We start from the raw sequence: 18,674 nt of genomic DNA, 5'->3' as shown, positions 1-18,674 counted from the left end.
TATTTATTCATTCATATATAATTCCTGGAAAAATGTCTATACAGGTTGTTTGCCTATTGACCATCTTCTCACTGTGTCTTCCTCACATAGTGGATACAGGATGAGAGAGTTCTCTGGTGTTCCTTTTATGAAAACACTAATCCTGTTCACCCTCATGACCTAATTACATTCCAAATCCCCTACCATGGTGGTTAGGATTTCAACATATATGTTTGGGTAGGACAAATTCAGTCCATTGCACTATTTTAGCAATCCACTCATTGAATGTCTTGCACATTGGATTATTCTGTAGATACTTAGGAAATTTGTCTATTCTCACCTATTCATTCATTTATATCTGTATGGACTCTTGGAATAGTTTTTGATATTTGGGTTATAATCCAATATCACTTTATTTATTAATATTTTGTGGCTTGAATTCTTTCAGGTTTGGTTGTTGGAAACTATTTTAGTTGAGCCCTATATCCCTTTGATATAACTCCATCATTGTAGGAATCTTTTAAGCACTTCCTTACTTTTTGGTATTATAAGATACTTCTGGCTCACCTTTCATATCTTGCGCCTGGTTTTAGAATCAGACATTTATCTAAAGAATCCTCATTCCTCATATTCAAAAATGATACTAGAAGCAAAGATATGGACACTAGGAATACTCTTTGTTTCTGGGATGTAATTATTGATACTTCCAGGATCTCTTCACTGACAGAGCAAGGAAATATATGTCTATTCTAACCCAATATCTATAAATATTTCTATCTTACTACTAAAGTAAATGTCATTCAGATTGATTTGTTTAACTCTAAACTATTACTGCTTAGATCATTATAACCTCCATCTGTTGCTTATCTATAAATTTCCACTCCAGCAATGAGAAGCGATCCCTTCACTTAATTTAATTCAACCCTGAAGGTATAGAGATTTTTGCATTGTTACCTTGTACCCTATGGAAGACAAATTTATTAACTAAGTATAAAGCTTATGTACATTCCTTTAGCCTTTAGTCTTTTAGACTACTAATTTCCTTAGTTAATTATGCTAATACCCTATTTCCCATCCTGTTCAGTGAAGTTATGTTACACATTTTTAATACTATTAGATTGTATTTTTAGTTTCTGCATTCCATTGATGGATTTACCTAATCTTTGAAATAATTTTTAAAATTTGTATATATTAAAATTGATTCCTCATGCTGTACAGTTAAACGGGTTTTCACAAATGCAAAGTGTTTTGTGTTCACAATTAAAGTATCATGTTTATCCAATCATGTATTGATGAACATACATGGCTGCTCTAATTTGGGGTGATTATGAGTAAAACTGATATGAATTTTCACATTAAGTGAAAATGTCACATTTTCACCAATGGACACCAGTGTCACATTGGTGTGCACATCAGTTTTCAAACGAATTGGGTAAATATTTAGTAATGTGATTGCTTGATTGTATGACAAGACTATGCTTAGTTTCATGAGAAAATGCCCAAATACCTTCCCAAGTGGCTGTACCACCTTGCATTCCCAGCAGTAGTGAATGAGTGCTCCTAATGTTCAATATGCATACCTTTGCTTTCTTTTTCCACCAAGTAGGACTCAATAAATTTAGTAAAAAAGATCTGCCCTCATCACTGTGTGTGGGCACCATCCAGTTTGTTGAGATCCTGAGTAGGACAAGCAGGAGATGGAAGGATACATTTTCACTTTCTCTTCATGAGCTGGAATGTTCAGATTCTTCTGCCTTTGGAAATCAAAACTCTTGGTTTTCAGGCTGTTGGACTGCAGGACTTAAACCAGCAGGCCCCTGGTTCTCAGACCTTACATCTCAGAATGAATTATGCATCTAGATTTTCTGGTTCCTCAACTTGCAGATACCACATCCTGGCATATCTCAACCTCCATAATCACCATGAGTCAATTTCCATTATAAATCTCCCTCTCTCTCTCCTCTCTCTCTCTTATTGGTTCTATTTCTCTGAAGAACCCTGACTAGTATACAGAGTGTTTCTTGTCAGAAAACTAAAACCTGCCAATTCTTCTAATACATACACAACTAGTGAATCATTTCTGGAAACATCTGGAAAGTTGTTTTTTTTTTTTTTAATTAATTTTATTTTATTTTTAAACTTTACATAATTGTATTAGTTTTGCCAAATATCAAAATGAATCCACCACAGGTATACGTGTGTTCCCCATCCTGAACCCTCCTCCCTCCTCCCTCCCCATACCATCCCTCTGGTCGTCCCAGTGCACCAGCCCCAAGCATCCAGTATCGTGCATCGAACCTGGACTGGCATCTCGTTTCATACATGATATTTTACATGTTTCAATGCCATTCTCCCAAATCTTCCCACCCTCTCCCTCTCCCACAGAGTCCATAAGACTGTTCTATACATCAGTGTCTCTTTTGCTGTCTCATATACAGGGTTATCGTTACCATCTTTCTAAATTCCATATATATGCTTTAGTATACTGTATTGGTGTTTTTCCTTCTGGCTTACTTCACTCTGTATAATAGGTTCCAGTTTCATCCACTTCATTAGAACTGATTCAAATGTATTCTTTTTAATGGCTGAGTAATACTCCATTGTGTATATGTACCATAGCTTTCTTATCCATTCATCTGCTGATGAATGGTTGCTTCCATGTCCTGGCTATTATAAACAGTGCTGTGATGAACATTGGGGTACACGTGTCTCTTTCCCTTCTGATTTCCTCAGTGTGTATGCCCAGCAGTGGGATTGCTGGATCATAAGGCAGTTCTATTTCCAGTTTTTTAAGGAATCTCCACACTGTTCTCCATAGTGGCTGTACTAGTTTGCATTCCCACCAACAGTGTAAGAGGGTTCCCTTTTCTCCACACCCTCTCCAGCATTTATTGCTTGTAGACTTTTGGATTGCAGCCATTCTGACTGGCGTGAAATGGTACCTCATAGTGGTTTTGATTTGCATTTCTCTGATAATGAGTGATGTTGAGCATCTTTTCATGTGTTTGTTAGCCATCTGTATGTCTTCTTTGGAGAAATGTCTATTTAGATCTTTGGCCCATTTTTTGATTGGGTCATTTATTTTTCTGGAGTTGAGCTGTAGGAGTTGCTTGTATATTTTTGAGATTAGTTGTTTGTCGGTTGCTTCATTTGCTATTATTTTCTCCCATTCTGAAGGCTGTCTTTTCACCTTGCTAATAGTTTCCTTTGATGTGCAGAAGCTTTTAAGATTTGTATGGAAATACAAAAAACCTTGAATAGCCAAAGCGATCTTGAGAAAGAAAAATGGAACTGGAGGAATCAACCTACCTGACTTCAGGCTCTACTACAAAGCCACAGTTATCAATACAGTATGGTACTGGCACAAAGACAGAAATATAGATCAATGGAACAAAATAGAAAGCCCAGAGATAAATCCACGCACATATGGACACCTTATCTTTGACAAAGGAGGCAAGAATATACAATGGATTAAAGACAATCTCTTTAACAAGTGGTGCTGGGAAATCTGGTCAACCACTTGTAAAAGAATGAAACTAGAACACTTTCTAACACCATATACAGAAATAAACTCAAAATGAATTAAAGATGTCAACGTAAGACCAGAAACTGTAAAACTCCTAGAGGAGAACATAGGCAAAACACTCTCTGACATACATCACAGCAGGATCCTCTATGACCCACCTCCCAGAATATTGGAAAGTTTTTCTTAGAGAATTAAGATTAATGCCTAAGATATACTCTATATCTTTACCTCTATTTATCTATCTAGTTAACTGTAAACTTATAACAGTAGAAATATGATGACAAAAATAGATTATTACTGCTGTTCTTTCTTTCATCAATGCCAGTTGGTGATAGTGGTGGGACCTGACCTCATGCTCACAAATGTTCACAAGAGACAAGAATGCAGATATTTGGTGTAGGTAGATTAATTTATGCTTTGGAAGGTTTGGAATTATTTCCTTGTGAACAATGAGTTGAGACACAATTTCAAGGAAGAGCCCAAATCTCTATATTTGGCAGTTCCTTTAACAGCTGAAGTAAACACCTCTGATCTCAGGTCTTTTCTTATTCAGTGTGGGAGATGTGCCAGGGTAGTTCATGTCCGCAGAAGGGAAATTAAGAGACTTGCTTCAGCAAAAGCCTATTTTGGTTTGTTTCTGGAAAAAAAAAATGTACCTACACATTTCAAACTGCTATAGCCAAAGGATTTGCTGACTTCTTTCTGGTCAGGCTTCACAGCAAACCAATCACCCAGAATGTGACACCCAAGGTACCTCCAATGCAATAGACTAAGACTGCCTGATAGGAGCCATTTTTATTGACCTCTCTAAGGCATTTGCTTTAGCAGGCCATAAATTACCCCTGCAAAACTTCAAAAATGTGGGGCCTTGTAGAGACTGCATAAAGTGCTTTGCATTAACTTGAAGAATTGTACAGGAAAGAAAGCCCCAAGAGCACAGATTCAAGGGAATTACAAATGGGACGCCTGAGGGCATATTTTATTTTCTCTGCTTGACGATTATCTTACAGTCTAATGTGTTTTCTCCCTTGCGCACATGTATGCTGATGATATAGTATGGTTTTCCAGAACAACACAGATGCCCCGGGGTAGCCCCCACAGCTTGCACTCCAACTTACTGAGCTGTTTTTCCTCCAGAAAGTTGATTCAAATGAAACTTGATGCCAAAATCTCAGTCTTCCCTTTCACTTCAAGGTTTCATAAATTTAGCATCTCATTAATGATTAACAACTAGGTAACATTTCAGAATAGGCTGAGTAAGCTTCATTTCTGGATTGTGACTTAGCCTTGCTTTGGATTTTTAAAAAGCACACTTTTCTGTCTTTTCAGTGCCTGTAAAAATGGCTAGATGGGAAAGGGTGCTCTCAATTAACTGTGATCACAATAGCTTTTTTGGGGGCGGGGGTGGGCGGGTAGAGAAGGAATTGGCTTTATGCCAGCCTAGATATTTCTTGGGCAATTGCTGTCCCAGTGCACCTGGCTTGACAGGTGTCTAAGCATCTCTTGGAGACTCTTAGGAGCTTGCATTATCCAGCAGCTGCAGAAGCTGATAAAGCCATCGTGAAGTGAAAATCTAGGATCCTCACAGGCAGAACACGTTTCTAAGCTCAATGGCTGGCAAGAGCCTGCTGGTGCATCCTCCCAAGCCAGAAGGTGAGGATTGAGAAATGTATTCAGACCAAAATGTGCACTTGCGAATTTTGTCTGTGATCATTACTTTGTCATAAAGTATAAATGGTGCAATCTGGTACTCAAAGGGGCAGCTGAGATTGTCATATTTCATAGAAGGAAGGTAAAACCTAGCAATTCAGAATCATGGAATGATGCATGGAATGGTTCATTAAGATAGTGTAACTTTATTTTTTTAAGTAGGAAAGCTGAGGCTCAAAAAACTTACATAACTTTTTGAGGTCATAGGGCTATTTTTAAATAACAAATTTGGTTTCAGGGAGATGGGATTATAATATAAGAATACAAACTAATAGAAAATATATCTAATAAAATAAAAGATAAGGTAAGAAATGAGATAAAATTTAAACCTATTTGGAAAAGTAACAGTGCTTTGTCAATTGGCAATTTTTTGGTTCTCTTTTGAAAATTGAGTTGACTGTTAACATAAAAACAAGCCATCTTTATCATACTGATTTAAATGTCTTATAGTAAATAAATGTGATTTTTTTAATTGAAATTCAGAACTGCCTGCTGATTTGCGTCAAATTTATCAAGCCCTACTCAATCTTAAGGCTAAAATTAATGGTAACAGAGATATTGTGTGTGTGTGTTTTAAAAATCTGAATTGCTCATTGATAGTACTTTCTGCAACTAAGGCCAAACTCACCTGAAAAACAAGAGAAAATGCCAAGAGTTAGAATGAAAGATCCCTGTGGGAGATGTATCTTTGCCTCTCTTTACTTCACCCACCCCTGGTCTTTTGCCTTCTCTCTTGGTTTTCCATCCTATGATGCTGGCTCTCCTTTCCTTCTTATCCAATCATAATTCTGGCTGCTTCTCAAATACTTCTTGTACTTTATTCTCTCTATGTATTGGTTGAAAATATTCCATTTGTCAGGAGTTCCTTCTTATTCGTAGGCTCTTATGGAAATCCTTCCCATTCATTAAGATTCAGCTTTTCTGTTTGAAAGTTTTCAAAATCATGCTGCACAGCAAAGTGTTCTTGTCATTTAAACCTTCAGTTATTTATTTGCATCAATCATAATGTGGTTTTCCTTATAGCTTCTACTAGACTGTGTTGAAGAATGGAGATGGGGCTATATATTTTTAACTCATGCAAAATGTTCCAAAGAACTTTACACATAGTAGCCACTCAAAACTCCATTGAAAAGTAAATGACATTGATTCGACATGACAGTGTTATCAAATTCAGACTCTGAAGACAGTATTGTTTCCTGACTTTGAATGTTAAAAGCTTATGCAAAAGGCACATCCACTTCTATATTGTCACATTCTATAGAGATATGTATTTGATCTTTCATTATCATATTTGTTAAAAAAATCAATATAACAAGTAAAGGCTATTTTCCATAATAGCAAACAAAAAACAAATGGCAATGTCAGGGTATGATTTAATAGATGATATCTCTAGCTATAATTGCTGCTTTATATTGTGACTATCAATTTGAAGAAAACTGTTGTTAACGTCAGTTAAAATATATGGCAGTATCTAGAAAATCATAATGTTGAGCAATTAAGACCTTAGAAGAGTCTAACTTTATAGTTTCAAACTATATTTTTGTTGTTACTGGGTTAGAAAGCAGTGCAAAGACTATAGTCATCCCTGAAGTGAATGGGATATTGAGAAAAATTTGGCAGCTTCAATTTGTCTTGTGAAATTTCAGTGACAGCTAAGAGTTTTGATTCTGATGGGTGAGATGTTCTTGTAACTTCCTTTGAAATGTATCCAAAATGTTTTTTAGTAATCTTGCCATTTGCTGAAACTTTATATGTCTTATGTGTATGTGTGTGAGTGTGTGTTTAACTTCCTTGGGATTATATTGGTTAGCTTACACTCTTGGATAATGTTGTTTGTTTCCAGTAAGATACCACATGGTTAAATGGGGATTTGGGGGTTGAATCTGTACAAATGGAATACAGCAAAGCTTAATTAGTTCCCCTAACAATTGAGCCACTGCCTTGAATATATTTATAGATTGCTCCATTCAAAAAACCATGAACAAATATATCCTACATTGTGTTGTATACACTGTGAGTTCTGATGAAAATACTTGACAGAGGGATATATAAAAATGAAAATAATAACCAGCAGTCATTCTTACAATGACCCTACAAAGTAGTCATATGAATCCACAGATCCAAAGTGATAAGTTCTATGGGAATGTAGCCTTGTTGGACTCCTAATAAAGAGTAAAATATATTTCTGAATAGATGCTTTTCTTGGAATGTCCAATCTAATCAGAGTTTAAAATTGTTTCATAGAATGTGCTGATTGCACTTGGTTTGGAAATTAGGATGAGTAGGTGTATGGTGTAATTTTATATGTATAGCTGCACTCTTGGATCAACACAGTGGAGGAAGAAATGTGGAAGAGGGTAAAGGGTAAAAGTTGAGAGCTGGGATCTTTATTCTTGAGGGTGTAAAATTTTCATGGAAGCCCTCTACTTTAATGAATTACCTATGTAGGTGTTACAAACGGAATAGTGAACAGTTTTTCCTTATGCATCATATTTTAGCTCTTTATATTCCTTGCCAAGACTCTTAATCAGCCAATATCTTATTATTGATATTCTATTTTATCTGTTATTTGAACATTGTTAATCTGCAAGCAACAGTTAGAACTGGACATGGAACAACAGACTGGTTCCAAATAGGAAAAGGAGTACGTCAAGGCTGTATATTGTCACCTGCTTATTTAACTTCTATGCAGAGTACATCATGAGAAACGCTGGACTGGAAGAAGCACAAGCTGGAATCAAGATTGCTGGGAGAAATATCAGTAACCTCAGATATGTAGATGACACCACCCTTATGGCAGAAAGTGAAGAGGAAGTAAAAACCTCTTGATGAAAGTGAAAGAGGAGAGTGAAAAAGTTGGCTTAAAGCTCAACATTCAGAAAAGTAAGATCATGGCATCTGGTCCCATCACTTCATGGCAAATAGATGGGGAAACAGTGTCAGACTTTATTTTTTGGGGCTCCAAAATCACTGCAGATGGTGATTGCAGCCACGAAATTAAAAGATGCTTACTCCTTGGAAGAAAAGTTATGACCAACCTAGACAGCATATTGAAAAGCAGAGACATTACTTTGCCAACAAAGGTCCATCTAGTCAAGGCTGTGGTTTTTCCAACGGTCATGTATGGATGTGAGAGTTGGACTGTGAAGAAAGTTGAGCACCAAAGAATTGATGCTTTTGAACTGTGGTGTTGGAGAAGACTCCTGAGAGTCCGTTGGACTGCAAGGAGATCCAACTAGTCTATTTTGAAGATCAGCCCTGAGTGTTCTTTGGAGGGAATGATGCTAAAGCTGAAGCTCCAGTACTTTGGCTACCTAATGTGAAGAGTTGACTCATTGGAAAAGACTCTGATGCTGGGAGGGATTAGGGGCAGGAGGAAAAGGGGACGACAGAGGATGAGATGGCTGGATGGCATCACCGACTCAATGGACGTGAGTTTGAGTGAACTCCGGGAGTTGGTGATGGACAGGGAGGCCTGGCGTGCTGTGATTCATGGGGTCGCAAAGAGTTGGACATGACTGAGGGACTGAACTGAACTGAATCTGCATAGTTTCATAACATTTTTCTCACTTAAAAACTGAGTTAACAATCTGCAAAACTATGAAATACATAAAGAAAAAGTGATATTCCATCATGTATTTGTGATATTTGTGATATGACCTATCACATGGGAACTCATAGCCCCAAAACTTCATATGTTGAAGTTCCAACCTCTAGTACTTCCGAATGAATTTTATTTGGGGACAGGGTCTTTACAGAAGTAAACAAGATAAAATGATCTCATTAGAGTTGGCCCTAATTCAGTATGACAGGTGTCCTTATAAAAAGGGCAAAATTGTGTAAACATAAAGACAGCCATCTACAAACAAGGAGACAGAACCTGAACAGATCCTTCCCTCACAGTCCTCAGAAGAAGCCAACCTTATGTACCTCTTGATTTCTGACTTCTCAGTCTCAAACTCTGAGAAACTACATTTATGCTTTTAAGCCACTCAGTTTGTGGTACTTTTTACAGTATCTTTGTAAATGAATACACATGGTATTAATAATTTTGGTGTAGTTATTTGAGTCTATTAATATATACACCCTATAAATACAGATACATTCATGTACTTTTATATCTGGCTAGCAGTATTAACATTGCATGTTAAGTATTTTGCTGTCATTCAAATAACATTTCATTTTATGATTTTCATAGAGTCTATAGTAGAGTTAATGCTAGAACTATTTAAGTACGACCAACCTTCTTGATTCCTAGCTCTGGGCTGGAAGTAGACTCTACCTAAGAAGGTTTTCCTGGGGCTTATTCCTACTTCGTACCAATAACCTCATTACCATGTCCACCCTATCCTGACACCTTTAAACCATATCTTTTAGGTTATCCAGCTTCCAGGCTGGCTTCACAGAAGTGCAGCCTCTGCACTCGCTCAGGGCCCCACTCTTTCTAAGGATCCTTCTTGCTCAGGGGCCCACTCTTTCTAAGGATCCTTCTAGAGCTCTATGCTTGGTTTAGTGCTCTGCTATCTCTGTCTTAAAATCCTTAATAATTTCTGAACAAAGGAACCTTTATTTTTACTTTGCATGGGGAAGCACAAATTCTATAGCTAATCCTGTCCAGTTCTCCCTCCTTGTATAAGAGCACCCACAGTGTTCTACTTACTGTGAATTCTCCAGTTCCACCTAGCTAGTCTTCATTATTACTGGCTTCTCGGAACCTTCCAGGGTTTCCTTCTTTAGCAAGGGCTTCGCATGTTCCTGTATGGGCTGATTTACTTTGGATAATTTTTTCTGCCCCACTATCAGCATCTTCCTTAGTGACTTATTCTAGTTATCAGACTCTAATTTCATACAATGCTATCAAGGATAAGAGCTTCATTTTTAATCTAGCTGTCATGATAAGAGACACAGACATAATATATGGTTAATAAAATTTGGAGAAGTAGGCAGTAGCTCATCTTTACACCCACTACACTGAGAATGGGTTTATTTTGACATTTTGATAATAGAAAAAGAAAGAGTATTGTAAATTGGATATGCAGGCTACGCCTGCTAGGATGTTTCCAGCTATGAGTTACAGAAAATCCAACTAAAAGTGGCACATTTACTCACTTTCTATTACTCACAAAAATTAGGCCATTTAAATTCTTACATGATAATAAAACTAGAGGTAAGCAGTATCCATGTCTGGTTAAGTTCAGTAGTTGAAGAACCTCATCAGGGACTCTGGTGCCAGGAAGGTTTCTACTCTGTTTTGTCCAAAATGTCAATGAACTTCCCTTCATAGCTATAGGATAACATTAACACTTCCAGGCATCAGACACAGATTTGACAACTCATATTTTAGAAGAGAAGATTTTCCCCTTATACATCTCCTTTTTATTTTTAAAAATTTATTTTTAATTGGAGGATAATTGCTTTACAATATTATGTTGGTTTCTGCCATACTTCAACATGAATCAGCCATAGGTATACATATGTCTCCTCCCTCTTGAACCTCCCTCCCACCTCCTCCACCATCCCACCCCTCTAGGTTGTCACAGAGCACTAGTTTGAGCTGCTTGCGCCATACAGCAAATTCCCACTAGCTATCCATTTCACATGTGGTAATGCATGTGTTTCCACACTATTCTCTCAATTTGTCCCACTCTGTCCTTCCATCACTGTGTCCACAAGTCTGTTCTGTATGTCAGCATCCCCACTGCTGGCCTGCAAGTAGGTTCATCAGTACCATCTTTCTAGATTCCATACACATTCGTTAATATACATCTCCTTTGTAAACTAGAGATCCTTCCTCAAAAGTCTTGCAGTTATGCTCAAAACTCAACTACTCACAATTAAGGTAAATTAAATTCAGTTCAGTTCAGTCGCTCAGTCATGTCCGACTCTTTGCGACCCCATGAATTGCAGCACGCCAGGCCTCCCTGTCCATCACCAACTCCCGGAGTTCACTCAAACTCACGTCCATCGAGTTGGTGATGCCATCCAGCCATCTCATCCTCTGTCATCCCCTTTTCCTCCTGCCCCCAATTCCTCCCAGCATCAGAGTCTTTTCCAATGAGTCAACTCTTCACATGAGGTGGCCAAAGTGCTGGAGTTTCAGCTTTAGCATCATTCCTTCCAAATAACACCCAGGGCTGATCTCCTTTAGAATGGACTGGTTGGCTCTCCTTGCAGTCCAAGTCACCACAGTTGACATAGACCAATCAAATACTCACCTTGGGTCTTGGGAGTTAGGGGTTCTTCAATTCTACTAAGACCGTGGATACTTGATAACAAGAGAGTATTTGGGTCTGTTGGGGAGAGATTTGGGAATAGCTGTTGATTAGGCAATAATGTCTATCTATTAATATATTTGTATCAATATCTCTGTATCCATCTCCAATAAGGGGTTTTTCCCCCACATAATATGACTCAACTTTTTTAGAACTGGCATGGCGGATTAGAGTATACAGTCTTGTAATCATGTAGTAAATAAGCGGCTGGCAATATGTGGGATGTCCATACTTATTTCTAGATGCGATTCCTATCCTGAGGCACTACTAAAGTACTGGGTGATGACTGCTGAATGACCATTCATCCAAAGGAACAAATAATATGTGAATCTGCCTGGGGACTCAACCAGCTAAAATTGGCTGGAGTCATGCAATATGCATTGAGCTTGGTCAAGAGAGGAAGTTGGTCATAAGCTCAGGTGGAGTGTAATTGGATCAGGACAAAAGAATGGATGAGACTAGGTCACTGTAAAGGATCTGGATAACATCCCTAACTCAGCTGAGGCTTTTTTCATTCTTAGCCAGTGTACATTATTAGATAGATACTTCCTTTGTTGCCATAATGTAGTGGTCCCATTGGTGATATAACAAGATGATTCTACAATACAAATAAAATAAAAATAACAAAGGAAAAAATGAACAGGAATGGTGAGAGTGGGGAAAACTTCAGGTGCCAGGAATTCATTTGCTCAGCCTGCATTTTAATGCAAGCACTGGGATACATTATGACCCCCTAGTGGCAGAGAGCTGGGTCATGCATGCTAGCTGACAGAATGTGAGAACTACAAGACACTTTAATTAAAGTCAGAAGCAAAATTTATAGTCAGGAACTTATGAAAATTGGGATGACAAAAAACCTCCTATTTCTGTTTCAACTGAGCTCTCTCTTTTTCAGAACCACAGGGTAGCAACAAAGAGTATTAGTAAAAAGAAAAATGTCTAATTGTAATAAATTCATGATATTCTAAGATTAATATATTCCTGCAGTATGTGATGAATAGGGAGTATTCCTAGTCTGTAGTCGTTGAAATAGGTTAAAATATATTAGGCCTGTGAGTCAATTGTCTGGAAAATGCCCCTTTTTCTTTTGTAACTCTAATAACTAGAGTGCAGACAGACTTCCTTTCCAAGTATTGGTGGGAGGCAGCAAACTTTTGAGTTGGTTCTAACTCTTGTTCTGTATTTTGGGGTCAACTAGCTAACTGGGCAAGCATCATTAAAGCAGAAGACATAGAGCAGAAGGAACAGAGATGTTTAAGCTTGGCATAGGTCTGCCAAGATGGTAGAGTTCAGAATGTAGAGTAGGGAGGGGAAGATGTTGCCCATCTCTAAAGCTAGCATTTTCTAGGATCTTCACTGATGAATGATAAGTTACCCACCAACTATCTCTACTTATGATTCTCTGAAAGATTATATGCCTATAATATCTATCAATACAAATAAATATTACTGCATGTATCAGAGATTGTTGTCAGTTCTGGTTTTGAGGTAAACTGCTGCCAGCTGATAATTTACTGCCAATATCACATGTGCCATCTGTAAACATTTATTAATATTTTTAGCTTTCTGTTCTATTACACTATTTTCCTTTTCTGTCATCCTTGTCTGAGTGCATTGATCATATCTTAATCTTGTATTCATTGCTTTCTTCACATAGTCCACCTTATTTCAGAAAAGACTTAAGAAACTAAAATAATAACTTTACGTATTCCAAAGACAATGACTTCTCTCTTATGACTTAGATGTGTGATTCAATAAAACCATAAAATATGTCACAGCCCTTATTAGAAATTTATCAGGCTCATTTCATTTTTAGACTGTGTACCTTCTAAGTTTTTACTATTAATGTTTACAAAGAATCAGTCAAAATTCAAAAGGGTCATAGAATGCTCACACATTTTAGGGAAGAGTCTCCCTGAAATTAGAAAAGATTTGAAAACTTCAAAACGAGACTGTGCATCTTCCACATGATGGGAAAGCCAAGATGGGGTGCAGTGGTGGGAGTTCTTTGTACCTGCTTCTTCTCCTTATGCTCTCATCTCACCACATTGCAATTGTCTGTTCATATAATTGACTTTTTTCTTGTGGTGTGAGCTGAGGGGGAGAGTCCATGTATTAATTTTATGAGAAGTCCAAATCACAGAATCACTGTGCCTGTCACAGAACTGTTGTTTAATAAACTCACATTGAATAAATAAGGAAGAGATGAGAGACCATTGCTTCTTTTGGTCCCCAGTAAGAGAAGCATTCTGCTGAAAGTATTCTCCTTCAGTGTAGATTCACAGTCTGAAGCTATAGGCTGATGAGATGGTGATAGAAATAGCCTCTGCCTAGAGGATTTCCTGGGAGAAGGCGATGGCACCCCACTCTAGTACTCTTGCCTGGAAAATCTCATGGACAGAGGAGGTTGGTAGGCTGCAGTCCATGGGATCGCACAGAGTCGGACCCAACTGAACGACTTCACTTTCACTTTTCCTTTCATGCATTGGAGAAGGAAATGGCAACCCACTCCAGTGTTCTTGCCTGGAGAATCCCAGGGATGGGGGCACCTGGTGGGCTGCCGTCTATGGGGTCGCACAGAGTTGGACATGACTGAAGCGACTTAGCAGCAGCAGCAGCAGAGGATTTCCTGCTGCAGTGAAAAGAGGCTCATGGCAGTGCTCCATGAACCACAGCAAGAACACCTGGGTAGTTGTCCCATTGACTTTCTGTCCAAAGAAGATGCTCGACTGGGAGTAAAAGCAAGACTTGATTCTACTTCATCATGTGCCATCCAGGACCTCTGAGTGCACTGTAACAACTCTAACAGACAGCAGCTCTTTTGTTGAACTCTGTCCTGAATGCTCTGATAGCATTTACGTTGCCACCCAGAGTTATAATCTGACACTGTTCTCATAATGAAAATCCCTCAGGTAAAGGGCCTAATTAAATATACATGGGTTTTCCTTTTGCCAAAGGACAGCCAAATACCACTTCCTTCACATTTGCTTAAGGACAACAGTATTTCAGTTCAAAAAGAAATTAATTTTGTTCTGAAATAAAATATGGCACCTATGAAATCATAGAAGATGTAATTTAAGGAAAACCAGCTCAGTATTATAACAGGATTTTCTTATCAAGCTCCCTCCAGATGCTGCAGCTGTCACTTAGGCTATGCCAATGTCTGGTGTCATGCCAGTTTGATGCAAGTTGGTTCCACTTGTCACCCTTTCAATTTCCCAGCTGGCCTCAATTTTAAAGGGCATATTAGCATTATCATAGCAATCTTAAAGATGTGTCTTTCCTTGACTTTAAGTCTCTTTTGTTTCTAAGTCACAAGGTAAAATGAAATACCACTGAGATAAAAAGGATTTTATTGTCTATATATGACATGGAATGCTCTAATCTCTGACCAAAGAAATTGAAGGTTTTTCAAAAGGTTGTTCTATGAGACACACTGCAGCAGAGCATCAAAGAGAATAAGAGGTGCTTTAGAACACACTGGTTTAAATAACAGGTAGGGGGTGCTTTCACTTATACATTTTGAAAAACTTCATACCTATTGAACACAAATAGTTTCATTGGAAGTTTTGCAAAGAGTTCAGAACTGTGTGACAAAGTAGAGAAATCCCAAGCAGAAATTCACTGTAAATTAAATTATTGAACAGCAAAATGACTTGTTTGCCAATTATTAATGACAAATCTCAAGGTTGCCTAAAATACAGATGTTTGCTTCAGCATCTCAGCTGCCTTCTGTTTAGATGTTGTATGACTGCCTTAAAATTATACTATTACACTTGAATTTTGAGATAGAGATGATTGCTTTAAGATGAATGAAATCTCACTGTTAGTTGTTAATAACTTATTATTTCACACTTTCTGTCTTCACTAAGGAATCTATGTATGATACAAATACAGAGACTGTCAAGAGTTTTCAGTTTTTTGGCATGTATCATTTTTGTTTTCTCTGTCATCTCAGATACTCAGAGGTTAACTTTGTTCAGCCACAAAATGGGGTACTGATATCTACCTTATTGGGTTGCTATGAAGGCAGAGAATAGGTAAGCCTTAGCAGGGTAGTGGGAATGCAATCAGTACTCCGCAGTAACTGGACTCTCTCAAACACAAATATGCACATATATATCTTTATGAAAATCTACAAGAGGAAACCTTATCTGCAACTGGTAGCACTGGTCTGGCTAATTTTGAAAGTTAATCTAAATTCATTTAAAAATCATTGAGATCTTGGATTCCATTACACGGAAATAGCAAACCATTGCCCTGAGGGAAGAAATAGTCTGGCTGTGTGATTTTCCTTGAAATATAATCAAAATGAAGTTTCAGGGCTGGTACACCTTCAGATATGTAAATCCTCAGCCCAGCATTGGAACAAAATAGAGTGTTGATCCCCAGGGTCTGTAATGGTTTACTTCCTTCATGAGGTCCTACAACAAAAAGTAGCAGCAACATCTCAAAGGGATGGAACAAGGCAAAGGAAGATTGGGATAGACTGTGAAAGAATTGTTTTTACATATTAAAGAGTGCGTTAGTGTGGAGTCATTCAATTACTTTCATACCATCCACTCATGCATTCATATCTATGTTTGAAAAAAAAAGGTGCTTGTCTTAGCTGTACCACAGAAGCACTGAAGTAAGGGGAAATTGATACACAGAAGAAGCACATAAAGCAGTTAGGATACTGTTCTGTTGATGTGTGTTTATCACACTCTACACAGAAAATTAGTAGAGGATAGTGGTTAAAGACTTTGTTCCTGAATCTTGTGTCTGAATCCTGGTTCTACTATTACTAACTGTGAGGCCCCGGGCAAGTTCCCTAATGTCTCTGTTATGGCTCCATTTCTTCTTGTATAAAGCATTAGGAGCTGTACCATAGGATTGTTATAATGACTAAGTAAATCCATAGACAGAAATTTCTTGGAATTGTGCCTGGAATATTGTATATACTCTATCGATTACTATAAATTATACAAGGGCATAACTAGGAAGTTCAGATGATTAACGACTTGTCTTGATGGATAGGTGAGTGGTTTATGACTTACACTGGTGTGACAAAAATCTAAACTGCTTGAGCTTCTTTACATATTGTACTTAACCCTTTTCTGCTTGCAGTTTGCAATCTTTGAATAAATTATATGACGTTATAGATGAATAAACCTTCAGATTACAAACAATGACAATCATAATGCCGTGAGTTCATTGGAAATATAAAGGGAAAGTCACTTAACCAACTCCCCCCTCTCCCCGCCACCAGGTCTCCATTTGACAATGCTGGCCCCATGGAACTGTTCAGAGGAGTAACTGGGATACTGTATTTGAAAGTGTTTAAGAGATAAGTGCCAAATTCACCTTACTGGAATTTGAAGGTGACCTTATGACAAGGGAAGGCAAGGCAAAATGCTTAGATTAAAACTTCGGGTGGCTTCTCTGCTGGCTCAGTGGTAAAGAATCTGCCTGCCAATGAAGGAAATGATCCCTGATCTCAGAGGATCCCAAATGCTGCAGAGAAAGTAAGCCTATGAGCCCCAGTTACTGAACCTGTGCTCTAGAGCCCAGGAGCTGCAACTACTGGGTCTAGGCCCCAAAGCTACTGAAGTTTGTGGACCCCAGAGCTTGTGTTCCACAAGGGAAGCCTCAGCAAAGAGAAGATTGTGTACCACAACTACAGAGTAGCCCCCACTCGCTGCAAATAGAAAAGAGTCACACAGCAACCAAGACCCAGTGCAGCCAAAATAAATAAATAAACACAAAAAATTTAAAAAAAGGTTCAGCAGCACACTGTCTTTAAAAGAAAAAACAACTTTGAAACAAATGCACTTTTCTAATACAGTAATCTCAAACCACTGCTCTATGTGGTGAAGTTATGTTCTGTTCAGTTTAGGGTCATAGGTCTTTTTTTCACATTGGGTGTGATTTTGTCAATATGAGCAGTCCTGGAGTTGGATAACATCTGCATCAGTTTTGACTCTCCTTCTACTAGTCAAGTCGGAGAAGGCGATGGCACCCCACTCCAGTACTCTTGCCTGGAAAATCCCATGGATGGAGGAGCCTGGTAGGCTGCAGTCCATGGGGTCATGAAGAGTCGGACATGACTGAGAGACTTCACTTTCACTTTTCACTTTCATGCATTGGAGAAGGACAAGGCAACCCACTCCAGTGTTCTTGCCTGGAGAATCCCAGGGATGGGTGATCCTGCTGGGCTGCCGTCTATGGGGTCGCACAGAGTCAGACATGACTGAAGTGACTTAGCAGCAGCAGCAGCAGCTACTAACCAAGTAAGAACTTGGGTAGCCTTCTCAGCTTCCTCTTTTAGAAAGCAATAATGCCTTCCTTCAGGTTTCCCAGGGGCGCTAGAGGTAAAGAACACACCTCCTAATGCAGGAGACCTAAGAGAAGTGGGTTCAATCCCTGGGTTGGGAAGATCCAATGCAGGAAGATATGGCAACCCACTCCAGTGTTCTTGTCTGGAGAATCCCATGGACAGAGAAGCCTTGCCAACTGTAGTCCACAGGATCACAGAATCAGACACAGCTGGAGCAACTGAGCATGCACAGACAGTGCCTTCCTTATCACATTCTGAAGGTTACTGTGAGGACGAAACATCACTTTGTAAAGCTCTACAAGAACTTGGGTTTTTATCCCTGGCATCAATGACTCACCATCAGAGACCTCAGTGACATTCAAAGAGTTCTCCTGCCTCATGGGGGAAGAATGCTTGTTCAGGCAAAAGCAGGAACTTGGTACCAGATCTTAGTTGAACTTCTTGACCCTTTTCTTTCTAAGCTCTGTGGTTTTAGGCAAATCAGTTATCTCTTCAGACCATCTGGAAAATGGGGAAAAATTTACCTTTGGAGGAAGGTCTGGTGAATTACCCTCATTCAAGTGTCAAATTATGAAAGAGATAACTTAGGTAACTAATTTCTCTGTCACACCTAATTTCTAATGGTTTCTTTTAAACAGGTTCTCCACATTCACAGATGCTGATGGCCTAAACAGATACCTCTGTTTAGATGCTGGTGGTGGGTTTAGGGGGTGTGTTGATAGCATTTGAATATGTACACCATGAACCCTGTGAGGGTAGATGTCCAGGGATGAATGAGTTGAATGCCTCTGTGTCTTGGGTAATTTTGTTAAGCTTGTTTACATTTAAATTTTATTTATTTTTAAGCTATTTTCAGTGCTATAAAGGA

The sequence above is a fragment of the Bos grunniens genome, chromosome 1, assembly GCF_055505025.1.
Source record: "Bos grunniens cultivar Pamir isolate PY7600 chromosome 1, Bosgru_T2T1.0, whole genome shotgun sequence".
Lineage (NCBI taxonomy): Eukaryota > Metazoa > Chordata > Mammalia > Artiodactyla > Bovidae > Bos > Bos grunniens.
This window is presented reverse-complemented; position numbering follows the sequence as displayed.